Raw genomic sequence first — 24,537 nt, 5'->3', positions numbered from 1 at the left:
ATGAACGTGATTCTAAATAGTAAGGTTTTTTTCCCTTTTGATTTCCCTCCTTGACAAAATAAACAAGGTTGATATTCCTAAAAAAAGGAAAAATTCCATATGTTAAAAAGATATCCCCCAGCCTGATGCTTTTAAGCAGTAGGTTCTTTGAGGGGTGATTAGGTTATAAGGGTATATCCCTCATCAAAGGGATTAGTGCCCTTATAAAAAAGACCCTAGACTTCCTTCACCTCATTTACCATGTGTGTATACATAATTTAACTAGCAAAAAAGATGGCCATGTATGAACCAGGAAGCAAGCCCTGACCAGATACCAAATTTGCTGGTGCCTTGATCTTGGACTTCCAAGCCTCCATAACTGTTAGAAATAAATATTTGTTGTTGAAGTCCATGGTATTTTTGTTACAGCAGCCAAAAAGGACTAAAATACTTCCATGCCACTTTCCATAGCATTTGTGCCAGTTTATATTCCCAGCAGCAATGCACAAGGGTTCCAGTTTCTCCACATACTTACACACGCTTGATGTTTTCTGTTTTTTTTCCCTATCTTAAGGGGTGTGAAGTGGTATTTCACTGTGCTTTTGATTTGCATTTCCCTAGTGATTAGTGATGTTGAGGTTCATATCATATGCTTCTTGCCATATGTATATCCTCTTTGGAAAAACATCTGTTCAAGTACTTTGCCTACTTTTTTAATTGGTTGTGTGCTTTTTAGTTGTTGAGTTAATTAGTTCCTTATCAGATTTATGGTTTGCAAATATTTTCTGCCATTCCGTAAGTTGCCTTTTCACTATTTTGGTAATGTCCTTTAATACAGAAAAGTTTTAAATTTTGATGTAGTCCAATTTACCTATTTTTTCTTTTGGTGTCATCTCCAAGAAACCACTGCTAAATTCAATATCATGAAGCTTGTCCCTTATGTTTTCTAAACCACTGCTACAGATTCAAATACCATGTGTATGCATTTGACCCACAACTCTCTTTAAACATTTATTACAATTATCCTGCACTTAAGTTCTGGCTCCTGGAATAGTTCTATATGAATCTGTTACTAACACCTCAAATTCAATAAATCCAAACAAAATATTACTCTCTAATTCCCCTCCATCCATTCATGGGTCTCCTGCACCCATTAAATTGTCACAACCAGCATTATTCTTTTCAAAATGCCCTGCCCATTTGTATAAGAATCTATGCCCTATCTCTCCTCATTTATCTATTGAATTGGGCCACAAAATATAACAAATGTCTTCCTAAAACAACAAATTACACCAGTTATTTGGCAGGGGCAGGTGTGCAGATGATGCAGCCATAGAAATCATTTGTTCCAACTGAATTTATGCAGAAGATAAAATTCATGAAATGAACCCAGTAAAGCAGTCCTGGTTGCAGTCAGCAGGGCATACCTTGGATCCCACTTACCTCAGCATCTCTGTCTCCTGAGAGATGGTACTTGCAAAAGACAAAAGATGGTACTTGTCTTGGAGGTCTCAGGAGAGGCTGTTTATACGGTTCCATGCAAAAGAAAGGCCATGGCTTGGAGAATTATCTAAGAGTATCGTAAGTATAGCTATTGTACTGTCCACACTTTTAATCAAATAGAACAAAAGGAGGGCAATTTGTTGAAGTACCTATTTCAGTAAAAGTTGCCAATTAGTGCAGTTGGTTACAAACATTAGTGATAATATGAGAATCTATTTAAATTAAAAGACTGATGCACAAAATCTCTATCTACCACCTGTCCCTCCGAGAGATGAAATCTATGTTGGTTATTTTGCATAGAATGCTGGAGTACTCCTTTGCTGCTTACCCTAACAAGCTCTAGAAGTTTATTCAAGCTGATTAAAACTCTTCCTTTAACAATTAGAGATGGGTCTTTGATTCTGAATACTTTGAAGATTGGAAGTATTACTTTAAGAACATGTGTTTTTCCTTCTGTTCTCATAGCTAAACACTCAAATGAAAAATCCTGTGTTTTCGATTTGTGGTTTGTACTTGAAATTATATGGGAAACTTAAAACTTTTCCATCTGATCTAATATGAAGAAAATGTACTGGGATACATTTTAAAAGTGACTTTGTGAATGATATGGAACATCATAGAATTTTGGGGTCATAAGATGTGTGTATACATAATTTAACTAAAATTGGCTGCCAGCACCAGCAGTCCCAGTCTATACCTTTGCCTGCACTTGCCACTCTTCCACTTGTTTATGTGATGTCAAGTGATGACTTATTTTTTTTAAATTGCATTTCTCTTAATACTAACTATTGGAGCATATGTTTTATGTGCTTGCTAGATTTATGGGTTTCTTTTCTGTAAATTGCTCTTTCATATCTTTTTTTTAACAGTAATCTTTTTTTTAATTTACTTATTTTTTAATTTTTTAATTTTGGTATTAATCTACAATTACATGAAGAACATTATGTTTACTAGGCTCCCCCCTTCACCAAGTCCCCCCCACATATCCCATTACAGTCACTGTCCATCAGCATAGTAAGATGCTGTAAAATCACTGCTTGTCTTCGCTGTGTTGCACAGCCCTCCACGTGCCCCCCCCCACACTATACATGCTAATCATAATGCCCCCTTTCTTTTTCCCCACCCTTATCCCTCCCTTCCCACCCATCCTCCCCAGTCCCTTTCCCTTTGGTAACTGTCCTATCCTTTGTTCATATTTCTTCTGAGATTGTTCTTTTCCTTGTTGACTTGCAGGAGTATTTTATATAATCTTGTATCACTACTTTTTCAGTTTCAGAAATTTTAAATATATTTTTCTATCTATTCATAGCATTATTACCTAACAGAAGCAGTGAAGTCAAATGTATTTTGAACTTTTTGACTTATGATTAATACTCTTTATGCTATTCTTTAACAACATATTCCTCATCCTTGGTTACAAAGACAGACTTCCTTTTTTTTTGTATTAACATCATTTTTCCCCTTCTCACTTAGGTGTCTAATCCATTTTTGGAGTCTACCTTTGTGCATAGGTTAGACAGGGACCTATGGTTGTGGTGACCATAAAAATGTGCCTCTCAGATTTCCTGCTTTGGAGAATACAATTGACAGCTGAAGGAACCTTAAGAATTACTGAGTGTCTTGATACATACTCATGCCATTTTTGAAATAGAAGAAAAAGTGAATAAGCCCTTTGTAAATGAACAGATAGATTTGTTTGTATAAACAGAAAAATGTGAAAAGATATGTAAAACTTTAAATTCTGATTTCCTTGGGGGAATATTGTAGAAAGATTGCCAGATTTTTCTTTGTATTACACTTTGTTGGAAAACAGCTCGTGTTACTTTATAGGTTGACGTGAAGTTACAATAAAGTATACGTTAAAGATAGCATGGACCAGGAGATGGCAGCATAGTCACACACAAATTCCCTAGTGCCTTTCTTACAGTGTTTAATGAACATAAGTTTAGGTCACCGTTATCTGTTTTCGTACATTTCCTGGACTTATCTACAGTAAAAAGACATTAAAAGATTACCCAATCCAACTCTTGTTTTATTTGGGTTGGCTTCTTCATTTGATAAATGATAAAAATATCATTTGATATTTTTAATCTTTCTAAGTCACTCTGATGCTCCTTTATTATTTACTCCTTTTTTGTTTGGGTACCATTAATATATCTTCCTGGGTTATAAGAAATTCCCTCTTGAGTTAAATGCAGAAAAAGACTGTTTTTGATTCTTTAATATATAATTAATTGAGGCAGTTTTGGGATCTTTGCTAGGAATGCTGACAACGTATTTGTTACCACTTCCAGCTGCCTGTGGGTCTCTGTGGGCCTGCTATGGCTCATGTGGAGATTCCCTTCTCTACTAGTGGACCAGTGACACTGGAGGAGGGAAAGTCTAAGAGTGGCCATGCTATGAGTGGCTGGCCACACTCTCCAAAGTGTCTGCTACTTTTGGTAGCAGTTACCAAAAAATACTTTAACCTCTTCATGTGGTCTTGAGAATGAGACCTAGTTTTATACATAATTGTATACTGAATGTTGAGAATACCCAGTGTCTGAAACATACAGGTTCAATAAATATTTGGTAGATGAAGGAGTGGTTAATTAAGTAGTTTCATAGAATACTTTAGGTCAGTGATGTCCACAGAACTTTCTGCAATGGTGAAATGATGTATATCTCTGTTGGCCAATATGGTAGGCTCTAGCGACATGTGGCTATTTTGTATTAGACATGTGATTAGTATGACTGAGGAAATTAATTTTAATTGCATTTAGTTTTAATTGATTCAAATCTAAATAGTCCCATCTGGCTAGTGGTTATCATATTGACTAGTGCTGCTTTTAGTTCATAGGGATGCTGTGTGACTCTGTTTTCCATTCTGCAGTGTTAGTAGGTAAGATGGGCTGCACCATTCTGTCTCAGCTGAATACATAAATCTCTTTTCAAGCAGTATCTATTTAGGCATTCTGAGAATATTAAGTGCAGTATATATGGTGTGATTATGGAGGATTTATGTATTTGACAAATCTCTTGATATAGATCTATACAGACCTCTTTCTATATAGATCCATTGAGCTCTATCTATCTGTGGATCTACATAGATCTATATAAACTGCCTCCTTCTTCCAACCAGGTTCCGTTTCCAGATGATCTTAATTTGGCTAAGATTGTTTAGATGTGAGCATGATCATGACAGATGATCATTTAGCATTTTTAATGCATCAGCCTTACAAAAAGAAGGAGAAGAAAGATGTTCCTAAACCCATCCATGTAAGGAGATGGTAGACGCAAGATTTTTAGCAGTGACTTTTCTCCGCTATTGATCCTGCGGCAGAGGTTCTCAACTAGAGGTGATTTTGCCCCCAAAAGGACATTCCGCGATGTCTGGAAACATTTCTGATTGTTACAGCTTGGTGAGAGTTACTCCTGTCACTAGCATGTGGAGAGAAGGAATGTTGGTAAGCATCCTACAGTTCACAGGAGGGCTGATGCCCTCTCCCCACACCAAAAAATTATTTCTGAAAAAATGTCAATAGTGCTAAGCTTGAGAAACCCTGCAGTATACTGATGATTCAAAGGGAATGAGTTTGAATATTATTATAAATATATTTTAATGTATAGAATATAATATTATGTATGTAGGGCAAAAGAGACTCTTGATATAAAATGCGAAAGAAAATCCTTAGCCCAGCAGTTTTTTCATTAGCCAAATTAATCATAAAAATGGGGAGGCAAAGAAAAAAGCTTGCGTTTTGTTGAACATCAGTCCATAGTCATACATAGTGCCACAAAATATGCATTTAAATACATATGAAAATAAGTATTATACAAAAATTAAACCATTCCAAAGATGCTTTCTAGATTATATGAATATTCTCTATAATACACTTCTTCAAAGAATGGCATTCGTTTCCCAAAAGTAAATTTTAATATTATACAATAAGGGCTTTCCCAAAATCTTGTATCAGATCGTTTATGAATGTCTAAATTTATATTGGCTTTTAATGTAAATCATTTATAAATACCTAATTGATATTATTATCACATATTGTGGGTCCCTTAATTGTTCTGAGGTTTATTGAAAATAACACTGTTTAGAAAATAAAATGCATTAAGAAACAATAAAACAAGTGAAAAGTAAATTTACACCAGGATTGGAACTGCTCTCATTTTTAGAGATAGAAAGTAGTTACTTTTCACTGAGTCCTTGCCTCTTCTCATTTCCATCTAATATAAAGGTCCAGAAATTTTGCCATTATTTTCTGATACCAAGAGGCATTTTTACATAGTGTAGAACAGAATCCTATGCTAGGCAGTAATTCCAGTTCTCCTGCTGTCTGACCCAAGGCTTTATTAATTGTTGCAAAGTAAACATTAGTGTAGTTATTTAAAGAGTTTAAAATCTGCACTATTGGGTGTAAATCTAAATGTGAACATTTTTTTCAAGTTTCAAAGAGAAGTTAACTGTGCATCTGAGGGCAAAGGAGGGTCTCAGAGTAGTGCCATCTCTTAAGTCCTTGTCTCATGTCTACTGCCCTCCATTGCTCATCTGGAAGACTGTCCAGCATTGGCTAAAACTAGTTATTTTGTTTTGTCCAGTACAGTGGACCACATATTCCTAACAAGCATTATTTGATGAGGAAGATAAAAATGGTGGAGTCAAGGAAGAGCAGTGTGCTCTGTTGGGGAAAATAGAAAATGCTTAGTGAGTTGGTCTTTTTGATTTTGCTGGATTATTCTGGTAGGGACAGAAAGATGAGCAAGAAGGTAATCAGACATGTAGCAGTGATGGCACATCTTTGGGTAGTTGACAGGAAATAGTGTATGCTCATGGTCAGTAAAACACTACAGATGATGAGAAAGAAAGCTTGCTTTCCTCGTGTTAAAGGGGATGGTTGTCAGGTCACACTTATTTGTATCTTGAACTCCATGACAATGAACATGGCAATGTGTACTAGAGACTACACGTGACATTCACGTTTTCAATAAAGAGGTAGTTGTTGCATTAGATGTTTGTTTTAGATTTAATCCAGTCCCGATACAGAGTCAACTTTGGTAAAAAGTCCGGGCTTGTTTTCTTTTCCACAGTCTATTCCCCAGCTTACTATTCCAATAAGATACCAAATGTTTCTATCATGTGCTATAACCAGAGGTCCTACAGAATCACCCTGGGGAAGAAGAAGAAATGAATATTGTCAATGTAATAAATAAAGGATGTCAGAAATGTGAGTTAATTAGCATCTGAATGTCTAACAAATTCATATCTTGAATTGAAGTGTGTAAACTAATTCTATTTTTACTTACCATTAGTATTAATATGATAACTGAGTTTATTATTATTTGTTTTTATCTTAGTATTTCTGCTTATCTCTGTTAATACCCTCTTCAGGAAGGTAGTGTGACTAAAGCTAAGGTTTCAGTTTTATCTTTGAATGGTCTTTATTTTTGCTCTATCTAAAGAGAAAGCACAAACTGAACCTACATCTCGGCATCCAATTCTCACGTAAATGATGACTTCCAGAACCATTGAATGCCGCCTGCTGCTGGAAGTCTCTCCTCTGTTAGCTAGAAATAGTCTTTGCTTTGAATTTGAATCACACTTTGTTCTATTCACACCAGTTGATGGGAAGGTATCCTGGATCCTGCATCACTATGCAGCGACAGGTTCGAGAGGAGGAATATCTGCAAAGGTCACTCCCACGAAATAGGCACTATTTATTTCTGAAAGGATTTGCTTCCAAACTAAGGTGGAATCTCTAGCCTGAGCTAAATGGTTTAAAGTGTGTGTGAATCATGAGGACTTCCCTGATATCTTTAACCCAAGGTTTAGACAAACGAGTTTTATATTTATCTTTTAGCAATTAACCTATTAATTCAAAAGAAGCTTTATGTGGAAACCACTAAAAAAGAGGATCCTTTTGAAGCAGGCCTCGGGTCCAAGAGTCTTGTGCCTCTGGCTCTCTTCCCTCCCCTTCTTCCATGCTTCCTAATATACGCTAGTCCTCAGTAGACGGTATGAAAACCTCAGTCTACCAAAAGCAATCCTCCTTAGCTCCTTTCCCATAGGCCCACATCCTAATTTAGGTCCTAGTATTTTACTGCATCAGTGATGAAAAATGATGAAAAGCAAGGGCCCTTGGACCAGTGGAAAGAGACTCTCTGCTCCTACATAGATTCGTTTATGTTCCTGCCTGAAAGCCAAACAATCTAGTTGTAGCCACCCAGGTTGTTTCTGCTTCTCCTCAGAAAAGTTAGTGGAAGGAGATATTTTATTTCAGAATATATAGCCAAATCCTAGTTTTTGTTCATTTTGGTTACTTGTGTGCTATATTATCAGTTTGTAAATTCATTGTGGACTTTTGTAATGTTTGTGTTTCCTTCAGTAATTCACGCAGTACTTTGCAATTCACAGAAAAATTTAAATGAATAAATGAATGTTTATTACATCACATGCAGACAGTCAGTGGCAGATCCATAGTGGCAACTTAGGTAATTTAATATGAATAAGTGTAGATAATCTGTTTTTTCCTAATAGTGTAACTCTATCTGGATGTACAGTGTTAAAGACCAAAGGTTTAAACACTGGTCAGGTGATGCTGTTGTGGCCTGAAGATGTCTGCAGATCCCATCCCGCAGTGCCTTACAATTTATTATCGTTGTGACTTGAAGCAAAGATTATGTGGCTTCCTGGCTTGGTTTCTACTATCTGCTTTCAGTTTCTTTTCTCTAATCGGAGTCCTAATTTGCAGCTGGTGACTTTTTTTTATGTGTGGTTCTGAACAATACAAGGCTGTTAAACAAGGATTATTTGTTATGATTCTCCCACTCTTTTTACACTCTCTCTCCTTCACCACTAATTTTATGGAGTCACATGAAGTAACATTGGTCTGTGGTCAGTAAAGCCATCTCTATTTAACAAACTGATTTTTGTGGATTTGAGTCTGTTCTTACCTCACAGGCATCTAGTTTTCCTGAAGAATCCAGCACAGATCATTCCTGATGATACAGCACCACCATATACATTAACTTGGTTACATATATCATTTTTTATGACCTTTACTTCAACTTGTTGCAGAGTATTGTGAAAGGGACCTAAACAAAAATGAATGGGTGAAGAGTTTCCACATTGTTTGTTATGATAGCTAATTGTTGTGTCTGGCAAAGGACTGATCAGTGAGAGAACATATGTCCTGAAGCTGGAGGGCTCTGGGCTTGATGACAGCGCTTGGATTCGAGTTATACTTCTTGGATGACTTGTGTGAACTAGGTACCATTCTTGGCACATTTACTTCCATGATCTTACTTAAACATTTCAGCCACCACCAAAGGTAGACATGAGTATTCTCTTTTTCAGATGAGGACACTGAAAGTCCACATGGCTATGAGTCTAGCTATCATCACATAGTTACTAGATAGGGCCTAGCATTAGATTTAAACCCAGGACAGTTCTCCCCACCTGGGATCATTTGGGACAGTATACCTTACCTTGCCTTACCTGGAAATTTGCCACCTCACTTCACAAAGGACACAGCTATATAGAAACTGAGAATCCTTATGAAGAGCAGTATAGAGCATGGTTGTACTATCAGGGAATTACTTTAATATGAATAGATGGAATGCTATTTCTTCATAAGAAAGACCGTGTCTACTTTTTTGATAGCTCAAATTGTTATCTAAAACTAATACCAGGGTAAAGTAACAAACACCTAGATAAGAAATAGGTCATGTTTTATTAATGACCCACACATTTACTGATTTGTTGTTATATGAAAAGTATTATTTAGTTGTGCATGGTACTCTTTTAGCCATTATATTCTCCTCATTCCCCCTTAACATCTTCTATTTTAAAGACTATATTAGTTCCTCATATAAAGAAGGAGGCTCTGTTTATAACAGGTTCAAAGATAATTAAGAGGGTCAAGGAAGGCAGTGCTGTTAATTTGGGTAAGTCAGGGTAATTCTGTGTAAGGTTTCTGGTCTGGGAGGCAGAAGATATGAGTTTAAACATTTTGCACAATTTATATGCTATTTGGCCTTGAGCAAGTTACTTAATCTTACTAAGCATCATTTCACTCAACTGTAAAAAGGAAAAAATGATACCTAGCTCACATGTCTATTGTCAGGGTTAAAAAATAATAAATATAATCGGTCATGATAGTGCCTTGTCCCATAATCATATCTTAATCAATGGAAGCTATTAGAATGAGTTATGGAGATTAGGGTTACCTATCTAAAACCCTCGTGGTCTAAAAGCTGCATTTTAAAGTTAATGATGGATGGTGAGGGCTAAAGCTTTTTAAAGAGAAGATCTAAGTGTCTAGGGATTTTGTCACTCATTGTAAGTAAGTCTAATTCTCTGTTTCCAAACTAGTTTAAATTCCCTTCTAGGACTATCTTACTGAAAAACTTAAGTCCAACTCATCTATAGTCATTAAGAATTAGCTAGTTCTACTGAACTTCTTCACTATTTTGAAGCATGGGAGGGTCATCATAGGATCATTTTCTCTTCACTTCATCTCTGATTCTGTTTGAAATGCTCCAAGTGACAGAATCTGCTTATCATCAGCTCTTTATACAGATTTTTAAACAATCTGAATTATTTATTTGTGTAGGTGTCTCAGCAATATTCAATACTATCATTTTTGTTGTCTTTAATTGGCATTTAAACTTCCTGGGTATTCTCAGGCTTTAATCAACTGTATTCCAACTACTTAAAATTCCTGTGTGCCTATTTTTATTTTTGCTAACTTTATAAACTGAAGATTTAGCCATTTTATAAGCTGTAGATTGTAAAATTTCTAATTTGACATAATTGGATAAATCTTCAAAGGTAGGGGAAGAAAACCTGAGTAGTCTTTGTCTCAGTTTCAAAATACAGAGCAAACCAACCAACAGTAAACAAATATTTAATACCTAACTTTAGTCTGGTGTCTTACAAAAACAGAATGTTACTCCTGAAAAGTATGCAATTTGTTAGAGTAACAGAACAGTGCACAGCAATCTGTGCACACTGTTGGGCACTGAATAATTCATGATGAAATCCCAAATCTCTCCCAAACTACTACTCTGTGTTAAGTTTAATTAGGTTCTAAAGGAAATGTAATGGTGCAGCTCAGATTCGAGTTATATTTCTTGGACAACTTGTGTGAGGTAGGTACCATTCTTGGCACATTTACTTCCATGATCTTACTTAAACATTTCAGCCATCACCAAAGGTCGACATGAGTATTCTCTTTTTCAGATGAGGACACTGAAGTCCACCTGTTAGAGTTGACAGATGCCATCCATTTCTACTCCAGTCGATAAATGGTTTATCTAATCCCAAAGGATTTGATGCCCTTTCATGTTCATCACTTGCTCACAGAAGACAGATTCGCCAGGGGTGAGTAGAAGAACTCTTGGATTATAAAGACAATAAACAACTTGGACCCAATGTCAGTATTTTGGAGTGCATATTGAAGGGAAGTATACTTTCATAAAAATCAACTGGTAAGGACTCAGTAGTAAAAGCTATATTTTGAACAAGTACATAAACAAAACTACAGCTTTATAATAAAAACCTGGAAAAAGAATCAGAAATTTAGGGGCAGATTAAACCATATGTAAAAAGTCCAGCCATGAGACCTAGAAACTGGAGACCCATATCAGAATATAAAGGTCTATCTTGGCAGTTTATTATATATTTTCAAGTGCAATAAAATGTCATACTCATAAACTTTATAGTCTCAGGCTTAAAAACTGTGCCATGGATAGATACATTGATCAGAGGGGCCCCATTTAATATTTAGCATCAAGGATGTCATTTAAATTGCTTGCTTATGGCTATTTTTATTTAGTTGCATGACACATTACAGAAGTTTATTATTACTAATGCTAACAAGTTGCATACTTTAAGAATCATGCAGCCATAGCAGAATCACTACATAAACATATGAAAGAGAAATGGAAAAAAAAAGTGATGTGAAAAAATATGCTTTAATTAATTTTTGAAAAGAAAGTTACAACTAGTTTCCAAAATAGCCCAAAAAGAAGACAATAAAAATAAATACTGTGTAAGAGTAATAGCCAAAGATTCCATAATTCACCATATCTGCATTTTTTATTTGTTGTTTTTGCAATAGTTTTCATGGGACATCTTGATTTCATCTCCTGTTTTCTATATTTTTATTTTGTATCTTATTTTATATCTCCATTCCAATGGAGGATGGATATGCATTTTCTGCTTTGTTGTTTTTACTGAATTCACCATTTGCTTTTAATGCTCCCCATCCAGTGACAAACACTTTACTCTGAGGCAAGACTTCAAAAGAAACATCTGGGAGACAGTCTCTTCCCACTTCATCAGAAAACGTGAGGGGGGTGGAGAGCGTCACCACAGCGATGTCATCATCATGCTTATGGGCAGCATAGTTTTCATGAATGATAATTGTCTGTACTTTTCTTCTCATCAGTGGAGGAAGTAGAGTTCTTCCAAAACTAGCCATCCAGAGTCTGGGATTTTTGTAACTGGATCACATATAAACAGGATTATGATTGATTCACTTCTGATCTGAAGTTGCCCATGACTCTGGATGAACATGAGATAAGAGGGTGGTAGAAGGACAAATTGTTTAAAAAATAATTGATGGGGATCCTCCCACTTTCTTACTTGAGATGTCTCCCCTAGACTGCTTTGCTTTCATTTAGCTGGTAACAAATCTCCCTATATGAATGTATCTTAAATTACTCCCCTTGAGGGGGAGTTTGTATTTTTCAATGAACAGATGTAAGTCTGTGGGTTGTGATGCCTTTGTAAAGTTAAAAAAACATCCACAATATAGCTTAGGAAAACTGGTGACCATGTTTAGCTTTTGGTAGTATTGGCTTGTCCTTGTTAGAGTTAAGATTTCTGGGGAATATATTTTCAGTTAAAGCTGAAGATTCTTTAATTTTTTCTACTATGTCACTTTTTCTTAAGTCTTCTGGACAAGCTTGGGAAGCCTAAGATTTTCATAAAGGAATGAAAAAAGGAACAAGCATTATAGGATGTGAATATGAGAAAAAGAGGTGAAATTGGCTATCTTGTTGGTACAGATGGAAGACTTACATGTCAAAGCAGTGAGCAGCAGTCAGGAGCCACTCCTCACTGATCAAAGATGCTCTATAGAAATGGACGCGTCCATCTGCAGGCTGGCTTGCCATGGCCAATCAGCTTTCTTTGCAGGACAACCATCAGCAATTCTTTCCATAGATGGGGGTCTCTTTCCCTAAACCACAATCTGTCAGAAGGATATAAGATGATTATTTATAAACGGAGTTATAAACATGGGTAGGTGTGTTTGGCACATAAAGATGAAAACATTTATAGATTTGTTTTCCCTTAAAAGTTAATAAAAATTACACAATGGGGTAATGATTATTCAGATTGAAAAAGGACTTTACTTAAAAAAATGAACTATTGAATACCCTTCCTGATGAACTTAAAACAATGTTACTTAAAAAACTTTTTTTTTCATATTTTTCTGGATCATGTTCTTATGTGCAACAGCTTACGCCAGTGATATTTGACAGTTTTGAGTGCTAAATGGACACTACTTATTATGGAAGAACACCATTTGTACTCCTTTAAAAATACTTGTCTAATATTACAACTATTAAAGTACTGTTGTATAAATGTCAAAGTTCCCAAATTAAAGTTAGTGGGTACCATTTAATTCTAAACCAAATTTTCTGCTTTAACAAAGTGAACCTAATACAAATAAATAAGATACAATTAAAGGGAATTGTTAAAAGAAACTTCCTGTGAAGGAGAACAAGTTACTGCTGAGGAATTCGTATAGACATTCCCAAGTATAATTACTCATTTTTTCCCTTGAGAAGAATTAAATCATGTATCCATTCAGAAATACTATATACTTTTGGGACATAGTAAACATGTTAATAGAGAAACTCTGAAAGTGTTGTGAGTGTTATTATTGTTTTATAAATGTCCCAGTGATATTGTTCAACTTACAGCTGTTCAGAATGTGCTGTGCTTGTGCTTCACTCATATCTGGAAAGAAAACAAGATGATTATTCAGCAATGGAACAATCATAATTTAAATTACTATGCCTACAACATATGAATGTTTTTGGTTGGGAGGAACTGAATTAATCAGGAAATTCTAATGTAAAGGCAATGGAATAAAATTCTACAAAAAGGAGAGGCTTAGATATAAATTAAACTTTTCTTCTGACTATATGTGGACTTTGGGAAAATCCTGGTTCATGATTATACATCACTGGTGTAGAGAAGGCTATTGTTTGCCAGAAAGGAGGACTGCATCTAATTAATACCATACCATTTTATTAACGTATACTGTTCACGTATACTTCTATCTGGACACCATTTCCTTCTGTCCTCATTAACACACTAGTAAAGTAGTTATAAGCACTAACACACTAGTGTTATAACACTAGTTATAACACACTAGATAAAGTAAAGAGATTCAAAACATCTTAGACACCTGGCATCTTCACAGAGACTCCCTGTGGAATCAAAATCCACCAGTGTCCTAGCGAATTGTGAAAACATATTAGTCATTTTTTTTCATAAAATAAAATAGAAGAAAGCATGATCAGTGGCTGTTCCCCAAAATTATATGAATTATTCTGTCTGCCAGATACTATAATGAGCAATCCAAACCCACATTTCATTAAGATGATAGCCAGTGAATAATACCTAAAAGTTAATGAAACAAAAAACACTGGTTGTAAGGAAAGTAAAATCAATAAAATTGATAAAACTCCTGGAAAGAATGACAAAGATAAAATACAGAAGACACTAATTATCAATATCCAGAATGAATATCAGAATTCATCAGGAATGAATATCCAATATCAGGGATATCATAAAAGAGCCTGCAGCCCTTAAAGGTTAATTATGGAATATTACAAACAACTTTACATTTGTAAGTTTGACAACTTAAAAGAGATGGACAAATTCCGTGAAAACCAAAAACTACCAAAACTCAGCATGGATATATATATAACCTGACGAGTACTACTTCTAAGGAATCAGAATTCATAATTTAAAAAATCAAAAAAGAAATCCTTAGGGCTAGATGGCTTCACTGGAAAATTTTGCAAAATATTTGAAAAATTAAGACCAATTTTACACATCCCTTCCAAAAATTAGAAAAAAGGGGACATTTCCTAGTTCATTTGATGAAGCCCGTTTTACCCTTATCCTAAAACTAGATCAACAAAAAAGAGAAGACAAAAGACTAATATCTGTTATGAATATAAGTGCAAAAGCCTCAACAAAATTTTAACCTATTGAATGCAAAAGTGTATTTAAAAAATACAGAGTTGGCAAAGTGGATTTATTATAGGAAGGTAAGAATGGTTCAATATTTGTAAATCAATTAATATAATCTACCATATCTACAGGGTAAAGAAGAAAAATTATATGATCATGTTGATTGATACAGAAAATTTTTTCAACAAAATTTAGCACTTATTACCTGCTAGGTTGGCGATAACTGAAAAACAGAAAAATAACAAGTATTGGTGAGGGTTGGGAGATGCTGGAATTCTTATACACTGCTGGTTGGAAAACAGTTTGAGAGTTCAACAGTGAAACAGAATTATCATATTCCCCAGCAATTCCACTCTTAGGTATATATCCAACAGTATTGAAAACAGGTATTCAAACAAATACTGTACACCAGTATTTATACCAGCACTATTCACAATGGCCAAATGATGGAACATCTATCAACTGATGAATAGATTTTAAAAAGTGGTATATCCATGTAGTAAAATACAACATGAATTCTGAAAATACACTAAGTGAAAGCAGATAGACACAAAAGTCACATATTATATAGTTCCATTTACATGAAACATCCAGAATAGGTAAATCCATACAGGCAGAAAGACTAGGTAAGTCCACAGAAGCAGAAAGTTAATTAGCGGTCGTCAGGGGCTGGGGGAGGGAAAATGAGTAACTGCTAAACAGGTACAGTATTTCCTTCCGAGGCGGTGAGAATGTCTTGGAACTAGGCAGAGGGGATGGTTGCACAGCTACGTGTACTAAATGCTACCAAATTGTACGCTTTGAAGTGGTTAGTGCTTAATTTTATGTTATGTGAATTTTACCTCAATAAAACAAACCCAATACACATTTATAATAGAAACAGTCAATCAGGAATAAGACGGTACTTTCTCAACTTCTTAAGGGCATTTACAAAACATCGATATCTAATATCATACATACTTAAACATGAAAGATTGAATGCTTTCCTTCTAGGATAAGAAATAAGGCAAGAATGTCCACCATTACCGCTCTTATTTAATGTAATAGTGGAAGGTCTAGCTATTGAATAAGAAAAACACATAAAAGGCATTGAAACTGGAAAGAAAGAAGAAAACGGTTTCTATTTGTAGACAGCATGATTGTCTACATTTTGCAAAACAGGAACTGAGACACAGAGTTTCAGCAACTTATCCAAGACTATATTACTATGGTTATTGCTAGGACACAGGTCTTCTGAGTGCTGTCTAGGGTTCTTCCCTACCACTTGTGGGATCTCCTGGAGTGCATTCCATGCATTTTTTTCTTTATACTATATATATTTAAATGATTTATCTTACCCTATGAAACTCAATTTTTGTCTTTCAAATTTTTACCTATTCAAACTCTCACTTTTTTAGTGCAGTTCTAAAACTCTGTGCAAACAGGAATGATTCAGGCTCCTCAGTGTTTATGAGTTTTAAGAGACTGTTTTTGTTTCCTGCCCACGTTCAAGTTCATGTTGTATTGAGTTAGTTTATAGAGGTGCAGATACAACATATTACAAATACCAAGTTCATGCCCTTGCTGAGTTCTGTGCTAATCTTGGGGATATGATTGCAACTATATATTTCCTCTATTCAAGGATTTGTCAGTCTTTTGCAGAAGAGATAAAATAAAAAATATGCAAATTAATTTCCAAGCACCCTTGGGAAGCACAGAAGTCTCAGGGTAAATCGTGACTCTGAAGAGACCTTTCCATGGGAGTGAGGAATGTCTGATCCATAACTTGCTTAGATAGCAACTGAAGAACTGGTGGTGGATGAATCGCCAGCAGATGCCTGCATGGACCACCCCAACCCTGATCCAGCAACATGGTGGATGGCCCACATTCCCTAACGCCACAGAGTAGGTGGGGGAGAGATCCAGAAATGCTGCAGTTTTAAGTTTCTAACATTTGGTTTAATGGGAGCTCAAGATCAAAACTGAACTTTGTAAAAATGAAAATTTCACACATGCCTACATGTCTTTTACAAAACATTTCCTTCAGGAAGTCTTGTCTTTGCTTTCTAAAGCTTAGTGCACTGGATTCAAGGTCTACTCTGTTCTATCTGCATAGTTAACAACTGAATGTTGGGCATTACTCACAGAAACTTCAAGTTCTTATCTCAAAGCTATTTTTTAAATTTCTTTCAGACTTTGGCCAAAACTATAATGCCATTTTCTCCTCTATTAGCATATTATATCTGCTCTAGCCTTCTGGAACTGTTTCTGGAAAAAAATACCAAGGAAAGACTTAGTGATAACTTATATTTATCTTCACCATTATAGTGGCATTTCACAACTTAACACAAGTTCTGGTAAAATATGGAAACTTCCAACTTAATTTATAGAAGGCTAACTATAGACTTGGAATTATAATCAGCTTTGTTTAATTTTGCACCCCAAACATTAATCACCCAGCTCTTTATGTCTGTTTTTCAAATGAGGTGTCTATGCCTAAGACAGGTACTCTCAGGGTCTGGCATCCTTCTTTTCCTGTCCCCTCCATGCTCCATGCCCTGGGTCAGTCCTATCTTACATGCTATAGGAAGAGTTATGATAGCTAAGAAAAATATTAGGTCTCCTTTCACTGGAGCCCAAATCATGTTCGTACTCCACATATTGTTGACTTCTGTGTCCCTACCACTCTTACATTCTGTGTTCAGATTGGAGACAGTATTGCAACAGAAAGAGCCAGGCATTGTAGATTACTGCATCAGTAGCAGAATGTAGGTTTTTATCACATGCATGTTTAATTAATTCAAACAATTCCACTAAGATCTCTTTAATAAATGAAGGAATATTATTATATTTGGGTTATAATATAATTCTTTTATAATAATTTCCATATAAACTAAAGGAAGATCATCTTTGAGGTTGATTGCATGGGAATTTGCTTCAAGTAACTAAAAGACTTAAAAATTGAAAAGTGATTTCATTTTATGGTGAAATAAGGAAGTTCCTCTGTATATGAGAAATTTTTTAAATGACAAAACTGTAACAAGAGAAGAAAAATCATATTTCTTGCCTCTAAGGTAAGGTAATGAAGTATTTATCGTCAAGCAGCTGTCATTTAATTTCAACTTCTGAATGTTTTCAGAAGTTTTCAAATGTTTTCAAAATGTTTTCAGCTTGCCTTTTTATTTCGTCTGCATTGTTAGAAGCAAACTGAAATTTAAGCAGTACATCTATTTTCAAACCTTCATTACTTGACCTGAGAAACCAAAACACCAGAATTAATGAGTGAGGTCATAGCTCTAGTCATTATTATTTTATACCTTATATTTAAATATTAGTTATAACTTCAAAAATACATCTTTAATATTTTATACATTTTATTTTCATGAATTTTCTTTGCCTTCCTTTATCTATAGATGTTAATATCTGAATTATTCCCTGCTTGTAAAACTTGATAATTTTCAGGAAGAAAGTTCTAGAATTTTTTTTCTGGAAAAATAAATCAGAAGTTCTGAAATCCATCAACTTTATGTGTTTGTGTGTGTGTGTGTGCACGCACACGCATATGCTCATGCATGTGTTCGTTTACAAATCTATAGCCTTGTTTTTTAAAAATTCATAACATCTGTTTACTGTTAAAGGTGTAAGTAAAATTGAGAGGAGCATTTTAATGACTGCAAGAATTTTGAGCTGAAATGCACAAGCCTTTAAAAGGATGCCAGTATAATATATTTCATTACTATCCAAGTTAAGAAACTTCTCTCTCTATAGGTACTCTGTACAGGAGGAGTAACAATTATATGTAATAATATTACATTATTTTTGCTCTTGATGTATCTAAGGTTTTTAGATCCTGTCCGCAAATCAAATAATTGAAGAATAAATAATACAAAGTTGCCATTTCATCATGCAAATTAATTAGTTGTGATTACTTAAGGTCGACAGCATGAGACTTGATGTAATGACGATTTAAACTGGATCTTTGAAATAGCTTATCTATCCGAGAAAAGAAACCAACAGGATAAAGCTTTGTTAAATGTGAATTTCACAGATTTCAATATATCACACAAATGCTTGTATAAAACCTATAATTATTCAAATAGCATTTACTTCAAAGTTTGTTTACAGCTATTCCCAGAAAACTCATTTGGGCGTATCCTGTTGTCATAAAGGTTATCCCTGTAATTGGATGTTGATATTTGAACAATTTGTCACATGGTCAAAGATGGCTAGTATGGAGAGTTCAACTAAACTAGATATTTCAATAGCCAGTATAAAATATCCGTGGAGTTGGTGGTGCTGAGACTGAATTTGTTGGAAAATTTAATCATGTTATGGACTTATCACCCACTGTTATTCAAGCTCAGTTATCATCCTCATGCTTGTGATCAATGGATCAGTTTTTAGGCTGTAGTGAATCTTTTTAGGCCATGTTTTGACCTGTGGTACATGGAGAAAGGGATAAGAATGTGTATTTATTGTATACTTCTTCAAAATAACTATATTCATCAAAGATACATGAAATGGTTACTTAAGATAAGACTACATATGCCTTTTGTGTGAAATTTTAGACGTCCTACATGGGATAATTTCTCTGTAGTATAAATTCCTAGAAAAAGTTATTTCTTACTAAAACCACAGCTTATTACAGAATCTGTGGTTTTATACACCGGTTTATTACCATTGACTCATCAAGCTGGCTTCTCAGGAAAAAAAAAAAATCTGATCATAAGCCAAGCCTAAGTGAACATGTCTTGATAATTAGTTTTAAATTCAGAAGAAAGAGCTGCCAAATTGTGAAACTGGTGTATATGTTGGCAAGTGCTTTCCACTCCTCTGGTTTAATTTATGAAATTTTCTTCAGTGAAGCACCATGTCATATAATATTGGTTAGGTTGGTGAATATAAGTTTACTGAGAAATTGATGCTAATTCAAAATGAATGACCATGTCTTTTCCTTAAAACTAACTATGAAAGGAAATTTTAAGCAATTAGTTTTATATACACAGATGTACATTCACATGACAAAAGTAAGGTATATTCACTGTAGAACTTATAAATATCAAGCAACACAGCATAATAAAAAGAAAAACATTAAAATCATTTATAAATTTCTATGTAGAGAACATGCCATGTACATTTTTGGTATATATACTTCTGGTTTTCTACTACATTTATATATTTTTATATATAATATTTATATTATATATTTATTATTTTAAGTATTCTATCTTCCTCCTTCCATTCTTCTTCTAATTTCATTAATTTTTGTTGTTTCCCTTTAAATCACAGCTTTGTGATTTAACCCCATATTACCCATGGTAGTTGAGCATATAAACAGTCTAGATTAATAAACTTCACAAGATGATTCTAAAATTCATTTTAGGTTTAACCATTTAATAATTTCTTTTGGAAGGAAGATATTTGCCAAGACTGTAGTGCATCATCTAAATCAGGGATCAGGAAATTATAGCCTGGGAGACAAATTGGGCATACACTTGTTTTTGTATTGCTCATCATCTAAGACTTGTCTTCACATTTTTTAAGAGCTAAGAAAATCAGAAGAAGAATGTTTTGTGACATCTAAACATTTTACAAAATCCAAACTTCAGTGCCCATGATAAAGTTTTATTGGACTATAGCCACACTTATTTGTTGAACTGTTGTCTATGCTGCATATGCATTTCAGTGACAGATTTGACTAGTTGCAGAGAGACCATATGGTCCGAAAATCCAGTTGAAATTATTTATCTAGCATTAAAAAGATTGCCAACTCCTGTTCTGAATTACTATACCTCCCTTTGCATTGTCTCCATTTATATTGTAGAGAACAGGGCTGGTACTAGAGGACTGGCCATTTCTTCACTAGTCATCACGCTGATGAGAATTCTTATTGTCCTACCATGTGGCAGACACTGTGACAAGTACCAAAAATAGAAGAATAAGTAGACTTAGCCCCTCACAGATCTAGAGGGGCACAGACATGAAATAATAACAGTGTAACAAGGCGGTGCTTCAGCAGAGGGGTATGAAAAGTTCTGTGACAGCACAGGAAAGAGATGCTAACATGTATTCAGACATTACTTTTCAGACTTTTTATTCACAACCTAAACTAATCCTTAGAATAACTCAGGGATGTGAGTGAAATAATCCCTGTTGTGTAGTTGAAACTTGGAGGGGGTCAAGCAGTTCCAAAGTTGATAAGCTGACAGAGGGTGAAATTGGGATCTGGATTTAGATGTTCTGACTCCAAAGCTTAAGCCATCATTAACTCATTATGTTGTCACCTGCCCTAATTTTTTTTCCTAATTAAAATTTCTTTAGGGTGTGTTTTAGAAAAGACATGCCAACCCCATTCAATTGTATCCTTCAAGTCATTTCATCAGCTTCTGCCTTTGGTTGGGAAATGGCTAAAGAAATATTTTTGAACCTGGCAAAGATCTGTCATCTTTGATCCATACTAGGCTCAGTAGAAGCTGTGTATACAACTGAAGTCTTCATTTGAAGAGCTATGCTGTGTGTTTCTGTGGTATCTCTTCAGGAATAAAAATTCAGTATAAGTTGCCTAGTGGGAAATGTATCAGGGTCATACACAGAGTATGTGCTCAATAAATAATCTGTGGTAATGTTCTTTGTGCCTGATTGATTAAGTTATGTTTCCAGTTAACTATAAAGTTTTTTGCTTTGTATTTGAGCTATTATTCTTTTGTTGGGCTTATGTTGTTCAGTCGCTGGTGCAATTACCTTTTGCCTGATGTGTTTTTCCAATTTTCCTTAGATAATGTTGGATCGAGTTGTTAGGATTGGCAAATAAAAAAGAGTTAGTTTTAATTTCAGATAAACAATGAATGATTTGTTAGTATAAGCATGTTTAAGATATTGCATAAAGTATGTTTTCAGGAACATCTGAAATTAAAATTTAAATGGCCATTCTGTTTTATCTGGCAGCCCTAAAATAGGTGCAATTTGCTGTGTTCTTAACTTGCTAATGACTTTATTCAAACTTTCTTCTTTAAAATATTATTGCTAGGTAAGAATGATGCCAGCAAAGCTCAGACTTACCTCTTTTTTTTATTTTTTGTTGTAGTTCAGTCCTAAATTTTGAGCGTTCTGCTGAAAAATTGGGATTATATTCAATATTGGGGATCTAGAAGAAGGTTTGGTAACAGTGAAACTTCTGATCTGGAAAGGAAAATAAAAAATGCGTGAATTTTTTTAGTTCATTTGATTGTATAAATATCAGAAATAGAGGGGATAACAAGTTAAAAAGTCCTATAATTGAAGAGCTCCTGAGAATTAAACATTCAGTAGTAGCTTCTAACCCCTTTTTTTAATATTGAGTAAAATTAGCATATAACATTATAATAGTTTCAAGTGCACAACACAATAATTTGATATTTATATTTACTACAAAGTGATCACCACAATAAGACTAGTCACCATCCATTGCCATATAGTTGACCCCTTTCACTCTTCTTATCCACTCCCAAACCCCTTCCCTTCTGGTAACCACCAATCTATTCTCTGAATCTATGAGTTTTGTGTTTGCTCATTTGTTGTTTCTTAGACTCCATATATGGTATTTGTTTTTCTCTGACTTATTTCATTTGGTATAATACCCTCAAGGTTCATTCTTGGCAAAAATAACAAGATTTCTTTCTTTTATATGGCTGAGTAGTATTCTACTGGGTATGTATGTGTGTGTGAGTATACCATATTTTATTTATCTATTCATACATCAACGGACACTTTGTTTCCATGTATTGGCTATTATAAATAATAGTGCAGTGAATACAAGGGTGTATATATCTTTTCAAATTAGTGTCTTCATTTTCTTTGGATAAGTACTCAGGAGTATAATAGCTGGATCAGATGGTAGATCTAGTGTTAATTTTGAGAATCCTCCATACTGTTTTCCATAATGGCTTCACCAGTGTATATTCCCACTAACAATATATAAGAATCCCTTTTCTCCACATCTTCTCAAGCAGTTGTTATTTCTTGTCTTTTTGATAATAGCCTTTACAATAGGTGTGAGGTGATATCTCATTTTGGTTTTGATTTTCAGTTCCCTGATAATTAGTGATGTTGAACATTTCAAGTGCCTGCCGTCCATCTATATGTCTTCTCTGGAAAAATGTTTATTTAAATTCTCTGCCTATTCTTTAATTGCATTATTTTTGCTATTGAGTTGTTTGAACTCTTTTTATAAATATTTTGAATATTAATCACTTATTGGATATATGATTTGCAAATACATTTGATCTTGAACAGCATAGGAGTTAGAGGAGTGATCCCACACAGATGAAAATACACCTGTAATTTTTGACTCCCCCAAAACTTAACTTTTAATAGCCTGTGGTTGACTAGAATCCCTACCTATAACAGTTAATGCAACATATTTTGTATGTTTTATATATTATAAACCATATTATTGTAATAAAGTAAGCTAGAGAAAAGAAAATATTTTTAAAAGTTATTGCAGATTGACAAAAATTTTTCCAAGATATTTATTGGAAAAAATCTGTGTATAAGTGTACCCACATAGTTCAAAGTCATTTTTTCAAGGGTCAAAGGTATCTTTAACCTTTTTTTAAGATCATTCTCATAGTCACCTGATTGTCAGTTGTGTCCTGACACAATTATTACATGTTGGTGATAATACACTTAAGCTGTTGATTAAATAACAGTAGAATGTAATATATTCTCACAACTTGAGCTTGAAGTTAGAAATGTTACTAAAACAATTATTTATTCTAAGTACATTAAATATTATTAAGCCACACAGTATCACAGGATGTGAATCTATTGCATTAAGAGATAATATTATTTGAATCAAGTCAAATTTTAAGTGCTAGAAGTAATTTTTGTGCATAAAAGATTATGATTCCCGAAATGTAGGTAAATTCATGAAAATCATTATTACATTATACAAAATATGTATATATTTTGCAAGTTATTATTGAAATGAAAACTTCATTCTAAAATATATTATTTATTATTAAGATTTTGATATAACTTGAGTGGATCTTCAAATTTGCAAAATGATGCAGTGAGATAGATTCTTACCAAATGCCAAAAAATAAACAAGAAGACTGGTGATTATTGCTAGAACCAATACAATAGATCCAATAATAAGGGCAATAATCCATGGCTTCAATGAACTTGTTCTTCTGTCCAGTATTGCTGGCCTTTTGAGAGAGAGTTGTATATTAAACACTTGCAAATAGACAATTGTATATTAAGCAGGTCTTAAACACTAGAATCTCAGTTTTACATAGTTTTGGTATCGAATGCTTTTTTGTGGGATTCATGGTTAACTAATATGTCATTTGGTAACATTTGAATATATTTTTCTATATAAAATTTGAAATAATACTGTCAGTCTTTGACATTTGACTTGATATTTTGATTTTAAAAAGTCAGAATTATACTACAGTTGACTGTTTCATATACTTCCTGGGCAATTATACTAGATATTTTGAAATATTTTTACTTTGTGTGTGAACTAATACCCTGTATTTGGCTCATGTACTTCACATCACAACGGGCCTCTGAGAATGAGGGCCTCTGGGTCACTCTTCTCATTCTAGCAAGAGGGGACAGATGCTCCGATTGTCTCACAAATTGACCTTGAAGTTAGAATTGCTGCTAAAATAATTTTTTTACCTCAAAATTGGATGTTGGGAAGCAGGAACAAGGACTTCGGTTGTTCAGGCTCTTTTCACAACTCTGTACTAAATCCATAATTCCCATTTATAAGCAAAGGAATCTGAAATGCATATGAAGAACATCTAAATGGGACAGGTTGG

The 24,537-nt window shown here is 34.4% G+C and overlaps 1 pseudogene; it reads right to left on the bottom strand.

The window, feature by feature from the left end:
- Nucleotides 1–6,475: 6,475 nt before the first annotated feature.
- Nucleotides 6,476–24,313, bottom strand: LOC108392637 (transmembrane protease serine 11G-like; annotated as a pseudogene).
- Between the last annotated feature and the right edge of the window lie 224 nt (nucleotides 24,314–24,537).

This window comes from Manis javanica, chromosome 5 (genome assembly GCF_040802235.1).
Source record: "Manis javanica isolate MJ-LG chromosome 5, MJ_LKY, whole genome shotgun sequence".
Taxonomy (NCBI): Eukaryota; Metazoa; Chordata; class Mammalia; order Pholidota; family Manidae; genus Manis; species Manis javanica.
This window is presented reverse-complemented; position numbering and strand designations above follow the sequence as displayed.